This window comes from Pholcus phalangioides, unplaced genomic scaffold, assembly GCF_987345545.1.
Source record: "Pholcus phalangioides strain wild (caught in Gottingen) unplaced genomic scaffold, Ppha-v1.0 ptg000039l_1, whole genome shotgun sequence".
NCBI classification, from domain to species: domain Eukaryota; kingdom Metazoa; phylum Arthropoda; class Arachnida; order Araneae; family Pholcidae; genus Pholcus; species Pholcus phalangioides.
Window position 1 is genome coordinate 24,557,420 of NW_028301625.1, and position 27,848 is coordinate 24,585,267.

At 33.9% G+C, this 27,848-nt stretch overlaps 1 protein-coding gene across 1 annotated transcript in view; it reads right to left on the bottom strand.

Annotated features, from left to right (window-relative positions):
• The window catches only part of LOC149065740 (potassium voltage-gated channel protein eag-like), a 236,362-nt gene that overhangs the window by 141,571 nt on the left and 66,943 nt on the right, over window positions 1-27,848 (bottom strand). The window lies entirely within an intron of this gene.

The window sequence follows — 27,848 nt, forward strand, 5'->3', positions numbered from 1 at the left end:
ATCTAATTCTCTATGTGGTTCCCCTGTCTTCTAATTTCCAACTAGAAAATTGCTGCCAAGTCTCTACTGCCACTTAGAATTTTTCTTTTAGCCGAGAGAGATATTACTCATTGAGTGTGTGTGTGTGGGGTGGGGGGGAGGGAATCTCAGAATATTTATAAAACTCGATTTCAAAGAGTCTTTCGAATTTTCGCGCTTTTTTTCTCAAGTTTGTCCCTAAAAAATATATGCTATTCTTTTCTTCATTTTCAAATATATCTTTGAATGCAAGCATCTCTGCAAATATTTGAATTTGGAAGCATGGATTTTTTTTGTATCCTCAGTGAAGACAAGGCAGAATTTCTTCGATCGGAAATTAGAGGAAAGAGGGACCGTATATAAAAATTACATTTTGTACCTCGGTACACATATTTTATCCCTAGTAAAATAAATAACATATCTAAAATGGTAACGTTATTCGAATACTTTGTACAATTAGAAGTATGTTTCTATAACCCACGGTTTAAAAGATAAAGTGTGTATAAGGACTCAACTTTACATTCTGTATATACAGATAAGCTAAGAAAAAGGGTCTTAAAACTAACAGTAGCCTAAAAATTAATAATTTATGTTATAGTTATGAATTAAAAATTTCTTACGATGACTTTACACATTTATGTCCGTTGAGTTCAGGAAAATTTTCATGAGCAATATCACAAAGTTTGAAAACATTACATTATTATCAATTTGACAAACGTGGGGTTAGCGAGGAAATAGGTTGCTCAACAAGTGTGTTGAAGTTAAAAATAATTTCGGGCATGGATTTCAATAGCAGATTTCAGTCTAACAAGCCGATAAAATAACCGAAATATTCACGCTTTCTTATCGACACACATAATCTTTTTCCATATACACATCAATATAAAATCAATTTACACCGTGTCGGGTTATTCACCTATGTGAATAAAAACAAAAATAAAAATGTGCTACACGAGACAAAAAAAAATGTATTTTCAAAGAACATGGGTGTATATTAGAATCGCGTGCACGAAAATGAAGTGCAATCAACTTAACATTTCTCATTCACAGACGAAGAAAAAAATTGTAGTTTCGTTTTCGTTTACAAATCACAACTTTTGTCCTTTGTTTGAGAAAGAAAAGAGAAATGAGACGATATCACACTCCCCTCCGTAAATTATTCCAGCTTTAAAAGTGAAACCGAGATATCAACTTGAACTGGTTTGGAAATGACTAATCGGTTTTCTTTTGTTCTTAAAAACATTCCACATTTGTAACAATCCACTGTGATTGGAGGTTGAAAAGAAGCATACACACAGAAATCAATGAATACCAGCTGTTGGATTCCCTAATATCTAAGGATTTTTCCTTTGATTATTTTTCTTACCATCCTTTTCTCAACAAAACAGGAAAGAGATGATAGATAGATATCTCATTGCTCGGCTGTGTGAAATGAGGTATCTAAATATTCCCATTTTGATGTGTTTTTTTTTACTCTCGAAAAAAAAATTTCATCATCGATTTTTTTATAAATTTATTCCCCGAAAAAATAAATTAATGTTTTGCAAAAAAAATGGACTTATAAATGTTTCAGATTATTTCGATCATGATATACAAAGAATCATTTTGGATCTCTCACGCGATTCGCATTCACACGATTTCTAATCACGTTTACTTCAAACCCATTTTATTACAAATATGTAGGAGATATCTAATCCTATGTATATTACTGATAATATTATTTTATCACTCACAATATATGCTTATCTTTCCCGCTCGAATGAGTTCCCATATTATCTCTGATTACTCCGTACCAAGTAAAAATTTTGTCACGTGTTGTTTTTATTAAAATTTTTTTATTAAGTAGGATCTTTTAAATAATAAAAATGAATGTGATGTTGAAAGAGAGAGAAAAAAAAACATTTTCAACGGGTACCGTATTCAAAGAACCGAAATGTTCTCCTAGAAATGGAAATTCAAGCCGTTTCCTATTTTTTGTAATATCCGTATTGTTTCTTCCCTGAAAAGATTCATCATCGATTCTTTTAGAAATTTATTTCCCCTCAAAAAATTAATTAATTTTTTTGCCAAATTAATGGACTTATAAAAGTTTCAGATCATTTTTGGATCATGATATGCAAAGAATCATTGTGAATCTCTCACGCAATTCGCATTTACAGGATTTTTGATTGAAATAGTTGATAAAGGTATTTTATTAGTATTTCGTTCTTTACACACTTATGGCCTAAATATGTAAATTTTGAAAGATATTCTAAATCATATACCATGTAACAAAAAACTAAGATGGCCATTTCTTAAGGTCAGATCTAGAATCAGCACCCAAAAGTACTTAAGAACAGCTAAATTTTCCCATGTTAGAAAAACCTTGTAGACTAGTGCTATTTTGATAATAATATTTTTATCACTCAAACAAGTTATACTTATCTTTCCCACTCGAATTAGTTCCAGCTCTGATTACTGGGTATACTGGGTATCAAGAGTAAATATTTTGCACATTTCTTTCCTATAAAATTTTTTATAAAGTAGGATCTTTTAAATAAATCAAAGTAAAATGAAAAAATATTCGATGCTGGAAAAGAGAGGAAAAATGTATCAGCGGGTACAGTATTGGAAGCACCGAAATGTTTCAAGAAATGAAAAATCAAGCCGGTTCCAGACTCCCATTTTATTATAATGTTTTTCTCATCGAAAAAAATTATTGTAGCATCGGTTATTTTAGAAATTTATTTCTCCCCAAAAAATAGATTATTGTTATGCAAAAATAATAGATTTATTAAAGTTTCAGATTATTACCATCATGATATACAAAAAATCATTTTGAATCCTTCACGCGATTCGCATTCACGCGATTTCTAATCACTTTTACTCTACACAAATTCATTTTATTACAAATATGTAGTAGATATCTAATCCAATCTATATTACTGATAATAATATTTTATCACTCACAGTTTATACTTATCTGTCCCGCTCGAATTAGTTTCCATAGTCTCTGATTACTTGGTATCAAATAAAAATTTTGTCACATGTTTTTGTAAAAAATTTATGAAATGGGATCTTTTAACAAAATAAAAGTAAAATGAATTTGATGTTAAAAGAAAGATAAAAATCGGTTTCAACGGGTGGTATTGGAAGAACCAAAATGTTTTCTTAGAAATGAAAATTCAAGTGGGTTCCAGATTCTCATTTTGATGTACTATTCGTATTTTTTCTTCTCAAAAAAGATTATTATCATGGATCCTTTTAGAAATTAATTAACCCGAAAAAATATATAAATTAATGTTTTGCAAAATTAATGGTTCTTAAGTTTAATGGAAAAGTTTCAGATCATTTCGATCATGATATACAAGGAATAATTTCGAATATCTCTCACGCTATTTGCATTCACATGATTTCTAATCTCTCACCTTTACTTGAAACCCATTTATTGCAAATACCATCACAAAGGCCACAACATGCAATTTTCCCAACGAGCTGGCTGAAAAAAAGATGCCCATAAAAAATATGGATGTCAAATATAACCAAACTACGGGCAATTCTATAGAAAAGATTACGAATATGTAGTAGATATCTAATCCGATGTATATTACTGATAATAATATTTTATCACTCACAATTTATGCTTATCTCTTTTTCTCGCTCGAATTAGTTCCCATAATCTCTGATTACTCCGTATCATGTAAAGATTTTGTCACTTTTTTTTTTATAAAGTAGGATCTTTTAAAAAATAAAAGTAAAATAAATGCGATGTTGGAAGAGAGATAAAAAAAAAAAAAAATTTCAACGGGTACCGTATATTGGAGGAACCGAAATGTTTTCCCAGAAATGAAAATTCAAGCCGGTTCCAGAGTAGTTCTGAAGCGCATTAACTAGTAAAACGGTGGCCGTAAAGTAGGTTTATTTTCGCACGCGAAACTAGTGCATTTAAGAAAGTCTGGTGGTACATTAAAGTTAATTTCAGAAAACGGAAGAATTGCTAAATGTTCCTCGACGAGAGTTTGCTCTGTTAATTTACAACAACATTACTGAAGCTTGTATGTGTGTGTGTGTATATGGAGTGGTTTCTTTCTTTTTTTTCTTAAGTTTCTTAAATTATTTTCTGCCTCCATGTTTGCCGACAATTTCTTTCGCACCCGGTTCTTCTCATTTATCACAGTACATACATACACACAGCGAATGAGTTAGCCTGCGCTCTTCTAATAAACTCTTTAGTTTCGGAAATTGAAGCCTATTCTCTCTTACTCTGCGCGTTAGTTATGCGAATGCGTTTGTTGCGTTCACGAGCGTAAAAACGAATTCATACTACATCTTCTTTCAGACACGGGAAAAAAAAATTATGCGTACATAATGCCTTACATTCTCAGTTTTCTAATTCATCTCTTTTTTCGTTTCTCCATCGCTGTTTCGAATTACTTCTTTCACTGTATTATTTACACGTGATGTTAATCATTAATTGGGAAAAGCCCGGGATACCATCGTCATAAATGCATACCCAAAATGAATTTTTTTTTCCCTTTAGGGTAATTATTCGAGATTTTCCAACAGAAATAAATGTTTATCCCTTTTACGATCACGGATGAAATATTTCGTCCAAACGCCAGTGCAATAAATTCGATCCAGTTCTTTGTGTTTTCTTTCCTCTCTCCTCACCATTGCGAAGTTTTATTGTGACCCTATGAACCGAAGATTTTACACCCCGTTTCCCCGTTTTTTTCTATACTCCTTTTAGTGATTTTGTTTCCTCACATATAATGTATATATGTGAATTTTTGTATAAAATGTATATACGAGAAAAAAACGTACATAATATTCATGCAAAAGCGAAAGAGAACAGGTAGGGTGAGGGTGAAAGACTCCAAAATAATACTCTTTCATATTTTCTCCTCCTTTTCTTCTATTTCTATTTTACCTTCTTCCTTCTTCTAACGTGCTGTTAGGTTTATTGCAAGGGTACCAGGTTTATCGTCGATACTTGAAATAGAGATAATCCAAATTTGTTGCCGAAAGCTTGTACGTAAAGTGGTTAAAGCTGGATTTAAACTGATCGTATTCAATATCATGCCCTTTCTTACAAGATACGAATCTACACCTTAAAAATTATTAACAGCTAATAGTAAGTTTTGTAAACAGTTAAATTTAGTAATTAAATAGCAGTAAATTGTGAACAATTTTGTAAATAAAACTTCATTTAACGCTAAATTAAAACAACAATTTGAACTAATTCTTCCTCTTTTTATCGATAAACTCGATGGGATTGTTAGGAAACACGCAGATGAAGTAAAACTAATGACTAAGTCGGGAACCCTAGTGATAGGGAGTCGCTCCAAACTAACTTGAATGGGATCGCAGTATTGGCAGATGAATGGATTCAATATTCTCAAGTGTACGGTTGCTCACTCAGCTTCGAATAACGCACGGAATAGCTCCACTTACGAGTTAAATAGTAAAATTATTCAGATGGGATTAAGATAACTGATTTGGGAATTTTCATTGATTGAGGGAATTAGGTTTTGTGAATATTGTCTCCGGTGATCAAAATAGCAAATAGGATGCTCGGTTTCATATTTGAGAAGGTCTCTTTTCGCGTTCGTTTTTGTGGCTTAATTCACGGCCAGACCTGACTCAGGCCAGGCTCACAACTGCTGACGCTGCTACCAGATGGCGACTTATACAAGGAGATGACTTCACTCTCCTCTACCATACGAAGGTTTTTAACAACTGGCTGTGTGAAGATAAATTTTTGAGACAGAGAAAATTCAACTGTCTTTGCGGGGAATCGAACCCACCTCCTTTCACTTTCCGGGTGAACGCCCTAGACCAGTCGACTACAAAGACAACAAATCTCAAAATCTTTCCTTGGAGCTCGTGGCTACATGGACGGCCGAACCGGACTCAGGCCAAGCTCAAAACGTTCATTTTAACAACTCAGTTGTTAAAAACCTTCGTATGGTAGCGGAGAGTGACGTCGTCCTTGTATAATGGTCTCTACTTTCTTTCTTTTTTTTTGGGTGATGTTACACGTGCAGTAAATGCGAATCCAATGTTAAGGTACAGTTTGTACAGTACAGGCACGTCATCTTCAAAAACAAGTAGAGAACAATAATGCAGCATGTGCAACATCCTCATCTGCACCAGCCATTGGTCTAAGTATGCTAATTGCCCGATTCTTAATTCACAAAAGTCGAATGTATACTGCACATACATTCGGACAGGATTACCAATTCAAATTTGCGGATAGGAAACGCACTACCCTGTACAATGATACATTTCAGACATTTTCCATCTACCGATAAAATAAAATAAATAAAATACTTAGGTTCAAACGCGCCTCGTTTTTTAGTGTCTAGACTATTTCTATCGACGAAAAATAATATAACTTTAAATTCTATTTTTTTTTTCAAAGAAAAAAATCGTACTAGTGGTTTAATTCTATTCCACATGAGTGTGGTGTTTGTCCCTATCAAATTGAAAAAAATATATATTTTCCTCCTACCAGAAGGGTATGATTATGGCCAAGAATGTTTCTGAAGGTCAGACCATTACATTGAGGTGAGATTTATAAGAAAGAAGATGCCGAACTTGTGGGAAAATGATGGATGGATTCTTCGGAACAATGCTCTAACACATAAGACTGACTGGAAGAAGTTTACTTTCCTTTCTTCCCTCTTCAGAAAACGAATTCCAGGAGCTAGACTAGACTTTTTTTACTCAGTCTGGAAATTCGTGACTCTTCTAAAATCACAAAAATCAAAAATAAATCGTTTTGATTTCATTGAATAAGTCTGAAATAGCGTTTTTTTTCTCGAAAATTCTAAGAAAAATAAATTTCTGTTTTTCCATCGGCAGAAAAAAGAATTCCAATTTTATTCAGAATAAAATTATCTTCCATTACTGGTTAAACAATTACCGTAGTTACAATATATTAGGTCTAAAGAAAACAACCTAAAATCAAAAGCGTAATAACTTTCGCGCACTCGACAATTCACACACACTATCGGAGAATTCATGTGTTCTCAAGGGTATTCTAAAATGAACTCTAAAGCAAAAAATACGTGAGAGTTACGAAGAAGGTGAAATATAATTCTCACGCGGGAGATAAAAGAGTCATTTGAAGCTGAACATGCGTAATTTAAGCGGTCAAGTGGACAGCGTCTAGTCCCCTGGGAGGGGGATAGATAGGCCATTTTGGGATACGTTATCTTTAGACGCTATGAATCCTGTCTTTACCACCCGGCACAATTCCGTTAATGACGTCCTTTTGCTAGGACATCATAGTGGATTCCTCTAATGAGAACAGTAAAGGCATTAGGTGCATCCACGTCTAATGTATCTACTGTAAACGAATTTTAAGATACAACTTTGTCTCTTTATACAGTTTATAGTTGCATTTATAATAGATCAACACACACTCTCTCTTGACAATACCAATAATCCTGAAATCATTGTAGTCCCATAACCGCACATATTAGATAACTATATTTCAAATATCTACCACTCAAAGTATGGTTTCGTTTTGAACCGTTTTAACAGTTAGATTGTTGTTCTCATTATTTGAGTACCTGTTAGAAACAATATAACACTGTTGTAAAACGAATTTAAATACTAAACTGTCTTACTCACAAGGAAAGGGTCCCAAGGTGTCGTCCTCAAAAAGTTATGGAAAAAAAATCTACATTCATCTCACGCAGAAACACATAAAAATATGAAAATTAGCGGTGGAGTGTAATCATTAATGCCACAAAAAATTATAAAACAGGATAACAGTCGGCTACTCATCCATTCTCGCGCATTCTTTTTGACCGACGTCTATAAGAAACTTCTTATCACTTTCTTTTCCTTTCTTTCCTCCAGCTTCTTTGTTTTTACATAGAAACTAGTTATTTCTCTTTTTTTTCTTTCATTGCCTGTGCTGTACTTGATCATGTGTTGTTTAAAGGTTTAAATGACGTCACTCTAACACTCTAGGGTAGCGGCATTTTCAAATTCATTCATGGTTTCTCTGACGTTCAAAATACGTATTAATGTTTACGATTTTTCTGACTGACCCAAAATAACTTCGCAGGATTTCTTTACATTTTTTGTGCATATTTAAATGAGTAGAATCAGTGGTAACTTCTTCAACACTTTTTGAAGACGTCACCTTGGGACCCTTTCCTTGTCAGTTATACAATCATAAATGCCAGGAAAAGTGATTCAATTCATTTCAGTTGAGCTTGGCTATAACGACCTCGACTGAAACGATACCTTGGTTATGACGTCAAAAACTAGCGGTTCCGACTGACTTCCATGAGATGAATAATTTTAATGAACCTTGCTTATAACATTAGTGAAAACGCAACGACCTCGAGTATAAAAATTTATTATTTGTCGTTATTCCATATTATTCATCATAATTATTTAAACAATTTGACACGTACACGGAACATTTCATAACTTTTCCCTTCCTGACTTTTTTCTATAAAATCGTCCCATATTTTCAACGAAGTTTACTTTAATCCTTAACATTTACTAAAATCGGGATGAAAGTAATTTCAATAATCTACAAATTATGTTATGATAATTATGATTATAAATATGAATACTAATCTTACATATCTACCATGTTGTTTTTTTCAATTTTTTTCCATGAAATACATTTTAAATCACTGCAGATTTGTATTTCTCACCAAGACCACTTTATTGGGAACAATTTGTAATTTCGCTGACAATTGGCAATATCTTTACCTAGAACTGATGTATTTAAGATCCCCCTTTCTCGTATTTTTCTCGATCAACTTGATAATAATAAAACAACAACTTCATGCACACCATTTGATTGCATCTGATTATATTTTCTTATACGTAAAAGGTCTTGAAAACGTGAACCTTGGTTGTAATGCCAAAATTTCACCCAATCTTCAATGTAACCGAGTTTAACTGTAATTTAAATATATACCAGTATTATCTTTTATCGTTTTAATACAGTGAAATCCCTCTAAACGTTCACCCCGTTTTCGGCCAAAAAAAAAAACCACTTTTTTTAAACTCTCCAATAACAACACCGTTATATGATATCAACTCTATTTTATGGACGATTTTTGCGTCCCGACGGTGTCCGCAAAAGAGGAATTTTACTGTAGTAGTTCATTGATTCAGCTAATTGTTGAATTTTGGCTACCAAGAAACCCAAGGTCATGGCTGCTACATGAAAATTTAAATGTTTTCCGATCAAGAAGCTATCGAAACTCCGAAACAAATGATAATGAATAAGAACAAGGTTGACAAATATATTGTGTGACGAAAAACGTTCCAGTCGCTACTCATATGGCTTCTGCGTAGCATTACGTGTAATGACTTCACTAATAACCCGAAACAATATCAGAATTGATCGATCGGCCGATTTTGGGAGTTGAGAAAGGCCAAATTTTCGCATCATTCCCTACAGCCGTCGCTTGCAAATACTCTCTGCTAGTTCTCTGCTCTCTCAGAAAGAATAGGGAACATAAGTCTGGAATTTAGACCATCAAACTTTTTGTGATCCACGCTAGGTTCAGAGCAATGATATGCTGATTTATTCGAATCTAACCACTGATGAAAATGCCGATCATTACCATACAGAATCCATTCTTCGTCACTCTCGAAAATACAATGCAAAAAAGAAACTTATTTTGTAGAGAAGAGAAGAAATGAAAAAAAAATCTTTCTAATTTCTGATCATCATTCAAATCACCCGAAACTCATTTATCCGGCGGTTTTTAATCACTTTTCCAGTCTATTTCAAATAAGTAAATATAAGAGCATGAGTTCTTGAGTGCTTGTAAGTTAGCCTGGACGCGATGACCTTTAGATCTCCGTTATGATACGGTTTTATTGAACAAACAATGCTATACAATACAATATTCCTCAACTCATCTTTAGAGGCTAAGGAGGTGAGGCAAGCAGGTGAAAGTCACAGAACGATGAGTCTGGAGTGTAGGGTGGCTGTTCCAGTATCTCCTGGCGACATTCAGTTAGAAGACTGATTATGTACTAAGGCACATGTGGTCAGTCATTTTCGAGCTCAAACACAACACCCGCAGTCACAATTTCGGGTTGATTTATCATTACAGCCCGATGCAGAAGTAACAATGTCTTAGAATGAGCTCAATGTTAGCACCTGTTTTTGGTCATCGAAGAAGATGGACAAGCTGATACTAGAGAAGGGAACTGCAGTAATCGCCTGTGGATAATGCGCAGATGCAAATTTGCCATTTTGAGAAATATGTCATCATGTAGTCCGCAGCGATGTATAAACCGCAAATGTAAATTTTTTCCATCAATAATGAAATATTCACCCTTTAAACGGCATAGCAGAAATCACTTAAACCCTATAATAATATATAATATCTTTTTTTTATGAAATAGAATTTCTTCCGATTTTTAGCAGGTGCAAAGTAAGAAGAATAGTGTGCTTCATTAAAAAATCAGCCTTATCTGGGCTTGGAATTCCTAAAATAAAAAGGTTTCGACCAAGCGAGATATCTCGTCAATACCCATGAGAGGGGTGAAAAATGAAAGGAGTTGTGACTATTTTTTAAGGAAAAAATAACACAATTTTTCTTGTTGCATCTATACGTAACTTATATATTGTTAAAAATTAATTTTTTTACAAATCAATTTTCAAATTATTTATTTGTATTCCACCCCTCTAGAAAAACGAAGATATAGACAATTTATTTGACGCAGTGGCATCTAATCCTCAATAAGAAAAAAATTCCCATGTTTTTCTAACAAATAATCCTCGGATTATACGCAGAAAAATGCGGGACAGCCGGCATACTAGTAATGTTAAGGCATGGCCACACTTGTGTTAAGGCTGTCCCAATAGTCATTCGCAAATATTTGCCTTTCCTTGATGCAAAAAAGTGGCATAAGTTGGCTACACACTGGCTCAGCTTGGCCCAATATTCCTTGGCAAATATTCACCAAAAACAAGAACAGAAACTGTTTGTCCAGAACTCTTCATGTGTTTGTTGGCGTTCTTAGACCAATGAGTGGCCAAACGGATTGGAAGATCGAAGGAATGTCTTCGTTCTTGATCAAACAGGTCAAAGGACACCTTTGACTTGAGTAGGAAGATGGAAGATATATACTCGACACCAGTCTTCCAATACCTACCAGCCTCCAACATTTGACGATCATTGCCAGTGGTGGAGCGACCACACTACTTGCCCATGGAACGTATTGGGTCAGCCTTGTCATGAGTGTGTGTGTGTGTTTTAACAAAAACTCCTCTCTCCGAAAGCTGATTCCACAATAATATGAATTGCACCTAACATCACGCACGTTGCACTGAACAAAATGTCACATTTGGCAGTCGAAATGTCTGTGAATTTTTCTGCAACCCTAGTTGCCTTTTATCATGCCTAACATTATATTCTACGTATAACTCCAATATAACCGTACAACTCTTTCCAATTGAATCCAATTCAACAGCTAAAAAATCTACTCCACATCGAAAGAATTACTCAAAATTTGACCTTTATACTCTTACCTTGAGTTATGAAAGCACGTTAGGTAATAACACACTAGCATTTCACCATTTTTAGAGTGGTATTAGTGATATATGGGGCAGTTGGGTAGGGCTAGTTACGATATTTATGCTAAGAAAAAAAAAATATCTTTCCTCTTTTTTTTTCCTTATTTATTTATTATAATGAAGCTTTTTTTTCGAACAAACTTGCAAATGAGTTTCGTAAACACTTGAGCAGATGAGAGAGAGAGAGAGAGTTGAGCAAATCCTTTACGTTGTAAAAATGAAAGCGCCCTCTGAAAGTAATCAGACTGTTCGTTGAAGCGAGTCATCGCACGCGTTATGGAATGGAAGGGGTGTAAGGCATCTCGGAATCTTAATGAGCTCTGTGATACATTGCAAGTCGTGGTCACGCCCATCAAGTAAACCATGGAGAAAGAAACACCGTAGAAAAGAGAGTAGTGATTCGGTGAATGAGCGAGTGCGCGTCCACCAAAATAGAAAAGGTATTCGTTGCAGCTAATGTACTCAAAACTGAAGGTGGATGGAAGAGAGAGGAACCCCCACACACAAAGGTTAAAGCAAAACTCCGGATTTTCTAGACCGCGTTTTAACGAGCCTTATGGAAATGCAGCTTCCGATCAATGAGCCAAGAGGCTCAGCTCAACATCCGGTAGGGCTTTGTGAAGAGGAAACAGGAGGGAAGTCTATATATCTCTCTCTCTCGGTATCATGTGAAACAGTTTTGGGGCTTCCAGGTTTCTGTCTGTGCAAATACTGCCGACCACTCGCAAGAGACATCGAAAGCAATTAACCCTACCGAATTAATGTAGTCGAAACATGCCACTAGTCCAAACTACAATCCACGCATGAGAACCTCAAATTATAATATTAATCTATATATAGTATACTCCAAATAGAAGGGAGGACATGAACGCATCCCTCTAAATTTTGCTCGGTCGAATTGTGTGATAAAGAGATATATATTGTGTAAGATATAATATGTATAAGAAATCTGTTTGTAATATACTTAAAAGTAAAGAAATTTTATCTGTGGAAACTTCCATTTGATATAGATTGTAATAATTAAAAAAAACTCGTGTTGCAATGAATATTGATATCGTTTCATTATGGTATATACCCATTTACTTTATTAATTTTAGTTAACGGTTACAAATACATAAATAATCTCTTCCAGGTAGACGCACAACTTGCTGGATACTAAACATCGTGTATGCGCAAACATAACGTATTACGATACAGAGGGTATCCTAAAATTCTATCATCAAAATGACACAGGTGACAGTGCAAGACATTTTTTTCAATGGAGCGGGGTCACAACCCACTTATTCGTGGAATACGAGCATTAACCTACTTCAGAAGTTAACAAAATACAGCAACCTTGCGCGTGTGTGAGTGTATTTCCCTCAGGGGTTACTTTAGAACCTTTTTTATCCCTTTTTTGGTGCCAGTGTCTGAAATTCCATGTTAACAGTTTGGGATTCTGGGTTCTATCGCAAAAATTGTTTGTCTTGACGTGTACTATCAACCTTTTCATTTTGGCGGTAGGGTTTCCGGACACCCCCTTATTTTGTTGAGAATGAATACTAGTGCATATGAATATCAATTACAGTCAAACTCGGTTATAACGATATCGAGGTTTCCTAAATTGTATCGTTATGAACAAGGTATCGATATAACTAAGTCTGAAGTTTCCACTACCTTTTTAGGTATAAAGAATTTAAAATCAGAGATGCACACACAGTCAAATACTATACATGAAGTTGCTACTCTATTACAATTACAATGATCATATTTTATACTGAGAAAAATGCGGAAAATTTGAGATCTTGGATTTGAAAGCCTCTAATGCATCCCAAAATATTACCAATTGTTGGCGAAACTGCCAATAATTGCATATTAGTAACACTTGGTGGTGAATAGTCACAGCAAGTCTGCAGTGAACTCACAAGTGTATTTCACTAAACAAATAAGGTGAACATGACAAATATGTAAGATGCGTATACACTCATTATACACAATTTGTAAATTATACAAATTATCTCCATCTTCAATTTTATATATATATATATATAGTACATTCGGAGATTAATATAGAATACCAGATTTTCTCTGCCTTCAGGTATGGCCTTTATAAGTGGAACAGTGATAATCAACGTCAAAAAGCCCCAAAGATGCTATAGAGTTAGTGTCGCTCGGTTATCGCCATCAACACGGCTGCTATAAGAGAATATTTGTTTTTCCACTTTCAGAAAAAAAGTGTTTATTAACCATTAATTTCCAAAAGTGTTTATTAACTATTGGAAATGTGCCCAATAATTTGAAAGTAATCGCAACGTGTATCGCAAGTGGTATTTTATTGCGCTATGCTCAGTTTTAGTTAGCGATTCTTTCCGGTTAGATGGAACGCTATTTATTCACAGATGGGTGTGTCAGGTAACATGGAATACTTTAAGTATTATCTGAGTTGGGTTAGAATATCTCTGCAAGATTGAAAGTTTAGTAAGATAGAAGAGGAAAGATCTAGAAATACACTCAGGGCCAAAAATTAGGAACATCCCTCACTCAAACTTCGACTCATCCGTGCAGCACGTGCGCTGACGTAATAAATCGGATTTTGCTTATTAGTTGCTTTTCCCTGGTCAGAAGCACCAGCTGACGTTGCAATTTGACTGTTCATGGAGAAACAAGAGATTTGAGTAACTCACCATATTAGTGGTCCCACACGATATTAGTGGTGAGTAGCAGGGTGTTCCTAATTTTTTGGACACTGGGTGTAATGTGTGTCCTGTTTCTGAGCGCCCACCTAGACTGTTTTGTGGCAGAATAGAAAGATTACATTTATGACTTTTGTAAACAGACTATGATGCCACGCATCATCAACTACAAAAATAAACGATGGAATTTTTATTTTCCATTGCCATAGACTCATTAAATTAGGAAACTGAAAAATTCGTTTTCTTCATTTTGAGCCCCTATTCCATATCCCCCTTATTATCCGACTATTCCATATTACCCCACGAAAATGATTTTTTTTAATAGTTTTTTTTCTTAGTTATAATATTTATTTTTAAATATGATAAACTTGCCAATGCAAAGACAAGACACAAAATTTTATATAACGAGGTTTCAGGTTTCTACCATGTTTCAAATTGGAATAATCGAAAAAAAAAAATAAAAGTGTATTCCATATTACACCCGAATGTACTACATATATAATAATTATTTTCACACACCAAAATTGTCAAAATAAAAACGCAAAATCTAAATCTAAAATCTCATTCAATTAAATTATAATTAAAGCAGATCATTGAAAATTATATTACTACATTTTCCAAAGTGAAAAGACGCATTACGTTTAACAATAAACAGAAATAAGTTGGATTATCTAAGATCTCTATCACCACATGATTCCAGATAATCTATATTAAGAAGCTATTGCTAAAGGGTATTTTGCATGAAAGAGATTTGTAAAGAGTCTCGTTTCCATGGTAACAGATCAGAATAAACACGTGGATAACGTTCATGTCCAAAGCTAATAATGTTCTGCACTTTAATGGCAGAGCAAAAAGAAATATTAACGTCAGTGAAGGACATCAAAGTTAATTTAATACCGTTAAGACAGTAATTTCTTTCGAGCTCTAAGACGTTTTCGCTCTCTATCTCTTTCGCAACTGCTGATCTCTCTCCTAGTTTTTTATCATTTAATGCACCGAATTTGGTATTGGTGCTGTTGTAATCGAGAGGGAGACAGACAACCGTTTGAATGTTTAGTCTGTAACCACCTCATTATCTTACGGATCGGAAAGAGGAAATCCCATTTCAAGTCATTAATAAAGACTACATGTGGTTGTTCCATCAAATGAACCGAGCTGAAAATCCGTATTGATTTGTACCTTCAAGGTTGCTAGGCAAAATCAACGTATCTGATGCCGAATTTTTCATGTGACCATCACTAAACAAGTATATTCTAGAAAAACTCCGTTCATTCAATTGCCTGAAGTATATTTTACTTGGAAACGGGCGAAAGTTTTAGTTCAGTAAACATAAAATACCATATTTACTCGCATATAGGAAGAGGTACGATTTTAGAGATCAAAATAAAGAAAGAGAAAACTAGATTTATTAATTCAACTCTTTTGTCTATTTCGTTTATTCATAGATAATAACATAATATTTTTAGGGCAAGACGACGTAAATGAAGGGTGACGTAAGTCAGGGTGTTATTTATTGTATAGGAGAATTTTGAATTTAATTCTGTGTGTGTGCGTTCGCGCGCGTAAGGGGGACGCTCAGAATGGTGTAACAAAATATTGGGGGGGGGGGGGTTTATATAGGTTATATAGGTTATTTTATATAGGTTTTTGTGCAATTCAACTGTTATTAATAAATATTGAAATTTTAAGTCGACACTAATTATGTAATCGAAGACCAAATTACTTTAATAGGTCTGTCCACTTTAATATATAGTACTGTTATTTCTGGTAAATAAGCCATTGGGATGCGCAAGCCGCACCAAGTAAAATGACCAACCATAAAACTTCGGTAGAAACGCCGCAGCTTTATATAAGTCACACGTATTTTCATTCAACAGCAAAACCAAAAATACTGATATAGAAATAAAATAAAACGTTTAGCCTTTAAATTAATGTTCAAGTTTCTTTCTGTAAAGAATTTTTCAAATATAATGTGATATTAGGCATTATTATGAAGTAAAAATTTAATTTTTTCGATGGATAAAAATGAAATGTACAAAAAAGTCCTCATAGATATTAATTAAAATTTCTTGACGTCTGAAAAAAATTATTAAATCGATCGGGACTTAGCCACAAAAGCTAAAAATATAATTTTTAAACTGCGTAAATGATTGCAAAAAAAAAGGTTTTATTACGAAAAATTACTTTAAAATAATTACTGTAATAATAAGGTGGTAATTTACTTTTCAAGCAACTCATGCGTATTTGAGATTAATATTTCACACGTTTATGATTCTATTATTTACATATATTATTTATGGTTAACAGTTTATCTAAAAGAATTTTATAAATCTAAAATAAAATTTCTAGAATTGTTATCATCAATCATAATAGTAATAAAAAAGTGTATAAAAATAATGTGAATTCTAGAGAAATAATTAACTGGCGAGACACTATATTTTTCACATGTTGAAAATATCTCAAGCATTTTTTGATGTCTACAGTAATGGAGATAGCGTTTTATCGGACACATGAATGCAGCAACCACCTCCACATACTTCTCGCAGTCAAAAGAATAAAAGTGCCAGATATATCTCTCACAACACAAATTTTTTTACTACTTTTCCCGAATGATGTTAAAAAAAATGGGATTAGGAAATAAAAAGAGAACAACCCAGAGAAGTTGCGTGCGTCAGACAAACGCCCGTAATGTGCAAGATTCTGGGTTATTTTGCGTCTGCTTAAATGAAACAAGTCCACGTTAAAATTTCCATGTACTACGTATTTGCTTTATCGTGCGAGACCGGCCACCAACCCTTTCTTACTCCAACATATATACATTCCTTACATATATATATGTATACACGTATATATACCACTGTTTTAGCCTCTTTTAAGGGCAAAGTGCCAGCCGAAAATTACTGCTGTTCACGCGACCGACCACAAAAAAAGTCTCGTCTCATTGCTATTTACTATAGAAAAAAAAGATAACCAGAAGAAAAAATGCGCATATAAATATATAAAAAGGACACTAATAATATTTATATACGTTGTTTAAAAGAGAACATACCGAAAAAAAACTAAATTTTTCATCACCTCTACCATTTTTTTTTTTGGACGTATGGAAATGCGTATCATAATACTTAAAGGTGTCACGATGTACTTGAAGCGTAAGACTAACCCACTCCACAAGTTTGTCATTTGCTGCACTTTTGTTGATTTTTCCCCGATTCCAGTAAAAAATTAAATTTCCCTTTTTTTCTCATAAGAATAAGATTCATTTCTTTTTTACTTTACTTTGTTAACATAAATCACGGATAAAATAATAAATTTAATCCAAGTTTTCCATGAAATAACCAGACTAGAACTATAATAGTCAATTTTATTTGTTGTAAATACTAGTTAGTGATCAATATAAATTAGTTGCGTTATTATACATATTTGGGGTTTATTTTTCCGATTCCGATAAAATGTACATTTCCTATTTCCTCATTAGAAGTCCTTTATTCTATTAATGAACCTATTGATAAAAATTTAACTGATTAATGAAATTCCCATTATTAAAGGACTATTATCAATACCGTTTGATAATAATCAATGTAAATAAGTTGTAAAAATTACATTTTTGATGATTTTCCGAATTCCATTAAAAAATTAAATTTCCTTTTTTCGTCATAAAACTAAAATTCATTTTTTTTTATTTTATGAAATAACATAAATAACCCGGATCAAATAAGAACCTAAATCCGAAATTTCAATGAAAACACTCAGACTGTAACTATTAACTAAAATCAATTTTATTTCTTGTAAATACCAATCGATGATCGATATAAATTTTAGAAGTAGCGATTCTGTTGGTTTTTCGATTCAAATAAAAAAATTAAATGTCTTTTTTCCCATAAAAAGGAAATTGATCTTTTTATTTTGCGAATTTGAAAATCAGCATAAAATCTATATATATAAAATTGATTTTCTGTCTGTTTGTGTGTGTGTGTGTTCTCCATACAAATCTAGAATTTTAGACCGATCGTCGCCAAATTTTGCATATAAACCAAATGGGACCCGACTTGAACGATAGGCTACGTTAAAATTTCGTCAGAGCAGGGCAAATGCCCCAAATGGACAAAAAACCGAGGGCAACGATGGTTTTTGTGCCTCAACAATCACTTTCCAAACGTTTACTTTGGTTACCGTGGTTCCCTAGCAATGCGTTTAAGACGTGTATATGCCTTTACAATGGTTTGTCATTTCATCAATGCTGTACGTATATGTATAATAGTTTATGCCTTTATAATGGTTTGCCACATTTTTAATACTCCCAATAATGAGGCTTTTTGAATAGACGCGATAATCATCATCAGCATCGCTTTGAGGGTTGGGAAAAGGGGGAATCCTCATAGAAATCAGTGTTAAAATTGCCGATTTTACTGTAGAAATGAGGAAATTTAGTGGAGTTTTCTGTCACATCAATAATTTTAAAAATTGCATTGAATACTCGATTTTTGAAATATTGAGTTCGCTTAGAGATACGAAGTCCAAAAAATTAAATATGAAGTAATTAGCCGGACCTACTTTTGAGTTGGATATCCATGTAATAACATTGATTTCAACTTTTTATTTATACGAGTATCTTCTCAAGCATGAAAATTAATGTCTCCGTATTGTCTTTTGATATTCAACTGCATAAATTCATGCGGGTTAGGATATTCTAAAATTTATTATGGGCCCGTAAAAAGTAGATCGAAGAAATTCCACAGCTTTAATTAAGCTTTTTTTGAAACAGAAATAGGCAGATGGATAACTTGAAGTTCAAAAGGGGGGGGGGAATCGAAATACCTAGCACCCTTTAAAAAAAAATATATATATATGTTTATTTATTTATTTATTTATTTATTTATTTATTTATTTTTAGTTTCTTTAAATCTAGATTTGTCTCTTTCATGAGTCGCGCAGGAATTCGCCAACTTAGACACGGTTTGCATGTCCCTCGAAGAATGAGGGAGATATCACGTGATCCAAAAAAACCTCATTAAAGAAAACCCGGGCAACGCCGGGTATTATAGCTAGTAAGATATAAAACCCAAATATATATTCCATGAAAAACACTAGACTACAACTACTTATTGAATTAATTTTGTTTCTTGTTGATACCAATTCATGATTAATGCAAATTAGTTGAAGTGATAATATTTTTATTGATTTTCCTGATTCCGGTAAGAAATTTAACTTTTTCCCCCTCATAGTAATAACATTATTTTATTTTTATTTTAAGAATTAACATAAATCTTGGATAAAATATTAAATCTAAATAATCAATGAAGTCATCAGACTATAAATATTATTTGGGTCAATTTTACTATCTTGTTGATATCAATTGATCAATAAATATAAAATTAGTTGTATGATTACATCTTTGTTGAATTTCCCAATTCCTAGTGATTTTTTGAGACTAAACACAGGCTAATTATTCTAGATATATAATCAGTCGGACTTCATCAATTAATATATCACTGATTTCTCTCAATAGAAGTAATACGCGTGGGATTTTTACGATCGTGCCAGACATAATCTAAATAGCGATTAATCACAATATATAATATCATTAACATTTTTCATTGTGAGACTGACTGCATGACTACATCATTTTTCAAATAAATTCGAAATTGTTTGATTATGAAGATTAATAGATTTCTGTTTGGTGTTTATACGGGAAAAAACATCGTGAGAATTCGATGCAAATTATATCTAACACGCAACAATAAAAATCACGTTGGTATTGTCTAATACGAGTAAATACACACAGCCGAATCGTTTGATTAATTAACATACCAAAAAAAAAAATTTTTTTAGACGTATTTCGAACATATTTTTTTTTTGAAAAACAAATATCTCTCCGCTGCCATCAATTTGATTTACGCTAAGAATAAATATGGTTCGCCTGTTGAATTTCCAGATGACATATAATAATTTGAAGAATTGTGCCGAAGATGAATCGCAACTACCATGTTGGTCCAAAGAAAAGAAATAAGAGAGAGGAAAATAATAATAATAGTAATAATAAATCCGGAGATCGTCAGTTTTTCCAACCGATTACTTTTCCTTACTTTTGCTAATGGGAAAGAGCGCATCTTGCTGAACATAATCGTTTCAGATATCGTACAGGATGGATGTTGCAAATAAAGCAAGAGCAACGAAAAAACAAATGAAATAGCAGTCTACAATCGATAAAGTCTGAAGAGCAGTCATCAATAAACGACAGCAAAAAATATAAGAAAAATGGATGGAAAAGAGAGAGAAAGAGAGCACTACACTTTTACTACTTTGCAAAAAAATCGTATTCCTTGAAAATAGTAAAAGGGCATCGGAAATATATATAAATAGTAAGAGAACAGCATCGAGATCATAAAATAACAAAAAAGAGAGAGAGAGAGAGAAAGAACTACTAACAACGAATCTATGAGGTTCAACAGAAGATTTTGTGTGTGTGTGTACTCGCTATATACCCTGCAAGTATTCGGTGACCTTTCACTAAAGTATCGATTCTAAGGAAAAGTACTCGTAAATGTGGGAGGAGATATCCATAGAAAATGATCAAACTCTGGAAGTTTTCAAAATGTATTGTGCTCTGCGTCTTTATAGCCCTTAAATAAAAATAACTGCTCTATTAAATGAACAGCGAAAATGCTTTAAATAGAGGCATCTCATCCTTTTTATATGAGTATGTAGCTTGTATACGCCGTGAAATCACTGGATATAGAAAATATTACTTGTATTAAAACATCCTGATTTTTTTTTACTTCGTTTTCTTTGATGTTCACTCGTATCCAGAAATTAAGGATGATGGCAGTTTGGGAAGTTCCATCCTCAGAACGGTAATATAAGTTATTTAAATGAAATGGAAACTCTCTCTCACAAAACCACAGAAAATGCCATGGAAACAAAACAGGAGGGTGTGATAATAACGAATGTTTCATATCTATAAATTTGAAGATGATATTACAATATACGCATCACAGCAATTGGGCATACTCAGCCCCAAACCATACATCTATTATTGAGGTTTACGATCTCAGTGCTGCTGTGTATCTAAACCTCACGAATAGATACTGTATAAGACGTGGGTGGCGTTGTGCAAGCCTTACTAACATATGTGCAAGACAGGCATCGCCAACCCGTTTCTCGCGAGCACCACAATGCTCTCTGAAGCACCCAGAGTGCTCAATGCTTGTGTCCGATTTTGTGCTGGCGAGCACTTCATCAACGTTCCAATTGCTTGCAACATCACCTTGCTTGTGGATTGCATTCAAGGATTGAAATCATCGTCATTTCATTTGTTCATACATACATTGAAACATCGTATGTTAAACTTGTCGTAAAGGTGCTCTTCTTTTGATGATGGGTACAGGCAGTGCTCGCGACGTGAAAAAGGTTGAAGACATCTCAGAATGAACCAATGAAAAAGTTAAATGAAAATAAAAAAAACGTGAAATTCCTAACGCGTTTCAACATACAAAAGATGTCATCTTCAGAGGATGAGTATAACCACTATCACGCTGACCGGGGATCCAACTTGACTTGGTTACAAATTTTCAACTCCCGGGATCCCATAAGAAGAAATACGCCCGCTCCAGTCAGAAGTGGTCCAAGATATGCTCTAATGGCATTATACAGGCTGCATAGCAAACAGGGGTGTATGACATTTTTCTGGCGAACCGTTGATCCTAGAGGTATACTTTCAATTATAAAAAGTTTCCAAATAACATGTAGTACTCAGATATGGCATTCATGTTTCAAAAAGTTGCATAGTTATTAAAATAAAAAAATTTACTTTTTATACAGTTCTTATGTGCTCAAAAACCCAATTAGAAAGTTGTTGCCATGTCTCTCTCTTGATACCAACAAAAAAATGCAATCCGATCTTTTTTTTCCCGTTTAAAAGTCTCCCCACAGAGAGCAACAGGCTAACAGACATTTATCCAATCATTACTCTTCACCCATAGTTAGAAAAATTGATGGCAGATGGCAGCGCTATAACAAGCATTACACGGAAACAAACATCACGTTAGGTTCACAACACATACACGCACATTTCCTAGCATGGCGCAGGTCTTCTTCGACCGCCTGCATTATCTCTTCATTGAGACAGATCGGCGGGCCATGATCTGACTAAGAAAAGAAGGAATTATCCGTAAATAAAACATGAGTGTACTGCCCATCTGTACGATATCTATGTTCTCAGCACTAAACCAAAGGGTCTATGCGGTGACCGTAAGTTGAGCTGAGGGATCATGTACGCTTCGGAAATGCAGAATATGGTCCTTGACTCCTCTGTAGACGTTTAATCTGAAGAGGTGGTCTCAGTAGCTGCAGAAAGATCTTTGGAGAAGTCTCCGGACGTACTCTCTCTTCATCTTCTATCACATAGAGACGAATACTGGTCTTATATTGACATTATGATGCGTCTAGGTCCTTTGCTGAAACATAGAGAAACATTTCTGTCCGTTTCAAATACCGATTAATTAAGGATATAACAATTTGAGGATGTGTCTTTAGATAATTTCCTCGTTGTTCACTTACATTCCAGTCAGCCGATCAGTTTTTCTCACAAAATATTGTTCATGTGCCATCTATCAACCATATTTACAAGTCGTAAACAGTACTGTCAAATCACCGACATTCACCTAACATGCTTTTTCCTACAGCAACAAAATCTCTACTTACATGTCGCTGAACATAATGCTCGTTCGTCGCACCCGACAGTCATCTCCTATTTCTCTTAATAAACTTACGTAAATTTTCTGGAAGTGTCAAACTATTTTTTGTCACAAATGTTCGCTGTGGGTATACATTTCCCTGGTCACCGCCAATATCCTTAATTTTTTAAAACATGAATGCATAACTAACTTCCCAGAAGCTCAGAAAATTCACAAATAACGCAGTTATGATGAAGATTCCGTTATATATTTTTATCAATTCCTTATTTTATTTAGTTTGTTAATTAATTAATTATTATTAATTGTCTGTTTCACATTATTGTGAAGAAATTGTTGATACTACCCATAATTCCTTGGGATATTCCTATTGAATCCATATTCAACCACAACGACTATAAGAAATTTATCAAAATAGTGATATGTGCAATGTTATTTCTAATAAAATATCGTGTACGATATACGAGATTCATAAATGATGTTCATTGTACGAACGTAGACTCAAAAAGTGTCTATATTTTTTGAAGTATTCAGTATTTCGTTCTAGGTGATGTTCAAACTACATTTATCCTGCGTGAAAGAATTTATATTGTAACGATGTCAGATATTCCTATGGTATTCATTACAGCTAACAAGGAAAAATTTAATATTAGTTACTCATTACATAAACTAAAACGCATCCGAATGTAGAAGCCATTTAATTGTTTAATATACAGGTGGTAATTTTAAGTGTATCCTCACGCTCACTGTCTTAAACTGTTTGGAGGTTCAACCACTTAAATTGCCTATTTCAAAGATATTAAGCAATGATTACGATCGGTATTCGATTGTTCATGAAACGCCCGACATAAAATTACTGTCTCTATGCCTCATACTTAGAATAGATAGGATCTTTAATTATCCAATATACATATATCGATCGGAGACAATAGTTCAGTTTCTTAGGCATAGTTAATTTCAACAAATACTTTGGTCTAAGTCATTTTCCCATAGGATTATAAGAGGATGAAACTTCCATTTTCATTCATCGACGGTGAGCGGAATCGCGTTTCTAGGTTTTAGGTTAAAAATTTCTCTTAATTAAAAAGACACATCAACAATCGGACGCCTCTTTCTCCAAATTCTCTCGATTCATTTCTAAATGTTTTAATCAAGAGCAATGGCGCCCCTTTCGCATCGCTATCCCACAACGTCATTCGGGTTCAAATAATGTTACATTTAAAACTTGTAAAGACGAATTTAGATAGTGTATTAGAACGGGATAATGAAAAAGTATATTTTTTTATTCATTAACAAAAGAGAATATCATGGGAATTCAATAAAAGAGTAATTATATATTCGTAGAATGACGGCATCCGAAAAGAATAGAACTCATCCATGCTTTTCTGGATGGCTGAGAAAAATCATTAATTGCCACATCTTCGGGCAATTAATCAAGGTTTTTATTAATCCCACAACGCACGTTTTTTGAGGTCTGCAAAAGAAGGGTGTGTAAATGTCGAGAGCGTAGAGATGCATTTTGTATATTGGAAAGCCGCTAGATGATAAGCCTAATTTAAGTAGATGTCCTGCAGTTTGGTGCCCACGTGCGAAACTTTTACGAGCAAATTAACATTACTCTGACGTCTTCCTTATCTAGATCAATTGCAATAAATATATTGAGCTCGGGGTCTAAACTTGTTAAAAGGGCTTTGGAATTTCTCTTTTTAGGTGCTAACGCTTTTATCGTCCTCGCGATAAAATGGCCTTTTAGCATTTTTCAATGTTGCTAACGTTATTAATGTTCCGTTGTTGTTGTTTTCTTTTTTTCATAATTGGTATATTATAGAACAACGTATATCATTCTGATTAATTTTTACATTAAAATATATAAAAAAAATCCTTAATATTTTTATCAAACCTTTCTATTTTGATTCCATTGCAAATTAGCGATTTTTCGCGAAGTTATCGCCCGTTATTTGTGATCCAGCATTATTTTAATTTGTAACGACTGAGTTACTTTATAGGACGAAATTTATCAGGTATGTTAATGTAATGTTTGATTTCTTAAAGAGGGGCTCGTACCTTTTAACATGGTGGCATCTATGCTCTAGTAGAAATATCATTGAAAATGTTATTGAGACATTGATTTATTTCAAATTTAGTGCACATATATTTGATTGCATATGCTATCCCGTGCCATTACCAAGTTTTACTTATCTACAATACATGAGCTTTTGAAAAATTTAAAAAATATATATTATTAACACCTTGCGCACATGATAAAATAGCATGACATCTCTGTAATTAAAACTGTTCATATATATATATATATATATATAACATAACAAAACATAATTTATTTCTCCCCAGTCATTAAAATAAAATTATACAAAATATTTATTCAATGTTGTACAATGTTCAGTTCATAAAATGATGAAAAAGATTGAGATTTCAATAATTCAATCTTATTTAAAAATACATTTTAAAACTAAAAAAAAATTAAATATTTTTTTATAACTCAAGTATTTCTGAATGGATCTCAAATCTTTTTCATTTTATGAACTGAAAAATTCCCTTTATTTTAAATCAATTTTTTTTAAATTACATTGATGTCATACTATTTTCTGATGCGCGCAAGGTGTTAATAATGTATTATTTTTCTTTTAAATTTGCGAAAATAAGTATTGAAGATATGTAAAACACTCTATTGGCATAGAATAGATAGGCCTATACAATCAAAAATATGTATGTTAAATTTGAAATAAATCAGTGGTTAAATAATATTTTTAATGATATTTTTCTACTAGAGCACGAGTGCTGAACTTTTAAGAGAACGCGTGCCACTTCACTAGTGTGAAAATGTGTCGCGGGCCGCTTAAGTGATCTTGAACGGACAACCACGGCTCACTTAAGTGATCTGAAACAGCGTTGCCTGTCAGATTTATAATCTGAAAGAGCACCTCAGGCCAGTTTTGTGATCTGTAAAAGTGCCGTGTGTCACTTAAGTCACTTGTAAATGTGCCACGGAATGATGTGGGCCTGCACAGCGGGTCACTTGAGTGCTGTGGAACTGTGCCGCAGGTCACTTAATAAATCTGGGAATGTGCCGCTTAGTTCATTTTTACGATGACATCAGATGACTCCGAGGGCCGTATTTGGCTCGCGGGCCATGTGCTGATCATTTATGTACTAGAGTATAGTTTTTCCACCATGTTAATAGGTAGGAGACCCCTTAAACTTTCAAATATATCTATGAACATGATTACTTTTCTAATCTCTCAGTTGACTTTCATCTAGTTTATCTAGACGTGAACATTAAAGCACCGATGTCTGGTGACGTCACCTTTGAAGAATCTAATGGGCTTAAAACTTCGAAGATAACTAGTGTAAGGGATTTTATCTCTCTACAATGTTTCGACGTTACTATTCCATACTCTAACCATTAACCTATTGCTAGTGATATTCCGTAACAGCGAAAATTCCGTTTTTGTGTGAATGAGAAAAAAAAATCTCTCTACTTCTCGCGTAACTTTATGTGACGAAGTCCAGTTTCATTGTCGCGGAAGTTACGACCGGAAACGTCAAAGAACATTGATGTTTCAGCAATTTTCATACCCCAAAAAAAAAGTGTTGAAAAGCAAAATGAAAAATCGAAGGCAGTTTTCAAAGTCAGAATTCTCCATCTATTACTTCTGACACAAGAATAAAAAGTTGTCAGAACAAATAAAAGACATAAAAGACGTTCTATAAAGCTTTATGTGTGTATGTTACCGCCAAAGCCCAAAGTGCGGCCAATTCCCGATGCTGCCGGCCACTTGGCCGCGAATTGGTAGGGAGTTTTGGCCAAACTCCAAATTAAAGAAATGATTCGGACTTTGGTCGGCCATTTCGTGAAGTGCTCGGAGATACCTGGCCAAAGCTCGATGTGCTGATGTGCGGTAGAAGCCAAATTCATTTTTTTTAATCGACAACGTGTGATACATGTCTATATGTATAGCAGCTGTGTACTGGATTAGCTGCATGTGACGAGAGAAAAAAAAAATTAAATTTGACAGAAAACTATAAAATAATTTTACATAAACATATCGTTTTTTCTGCCAAAGTTTAGAGGAAGAAATGATTACCTCATCGTGACTGCGGTTTGATGGGTTGCTATAACTAATGTGGATATAATTATCACCAAAAAGTACGACAGCTTGACGATGATCCCGAATCATGTCTTTCGTTGTCGGACTTTGGCCAGGGATCACCGGCCACTTCACGAACTGGCCGATCAATGTTCAAATTTCGTACATTGGCCGATTCGCGAAGTGGCCGGCTCCGTCGCGAATTGGTCAATTTCGGACTTTGACAGTAACATATATATTCTACGCACCAACACGTTTTAAATGTTTCTACGGTAAAAATATAATACTGTAATTCCTGTGATAAACTGATTATAGCTCCAGTGATGTATCTATTACGGTACATGTGATAAATTGGTTATACTACGCATAATAACCGGTAATTAACCATAATCTTTAATCGGCTCTATATGTTTAATAAATTTATCACTTTTACCGGCGAGTATATATAATACCCATGCGTCATTGGTAAATTTAATAAATGCTAAAAAAAATTATCACATTTATCGGCGATTATGCATAACACCCAAGCGTCATTGGTTACAGTTAAGGTTGTTAAGTCAGAGTTCACATACAAACACACACATTATATTGGGGTACAACCATAAAATTTGTCAAGTAGAGGTTTGTTATTTCGAGATACAACCGTAAAATTTTTCGAATTTGTAATCGTTATATCGGGGTACAACCTTAAAATTTGTGTAATTCGGAATCGTTATATCGGAGTACAACTGTAAAATTCGTCAAGTAGTGGTTTGTTATATCGGGGTGCAACCGTCAAATTTGTCAAGCCAGGGATCGTTAT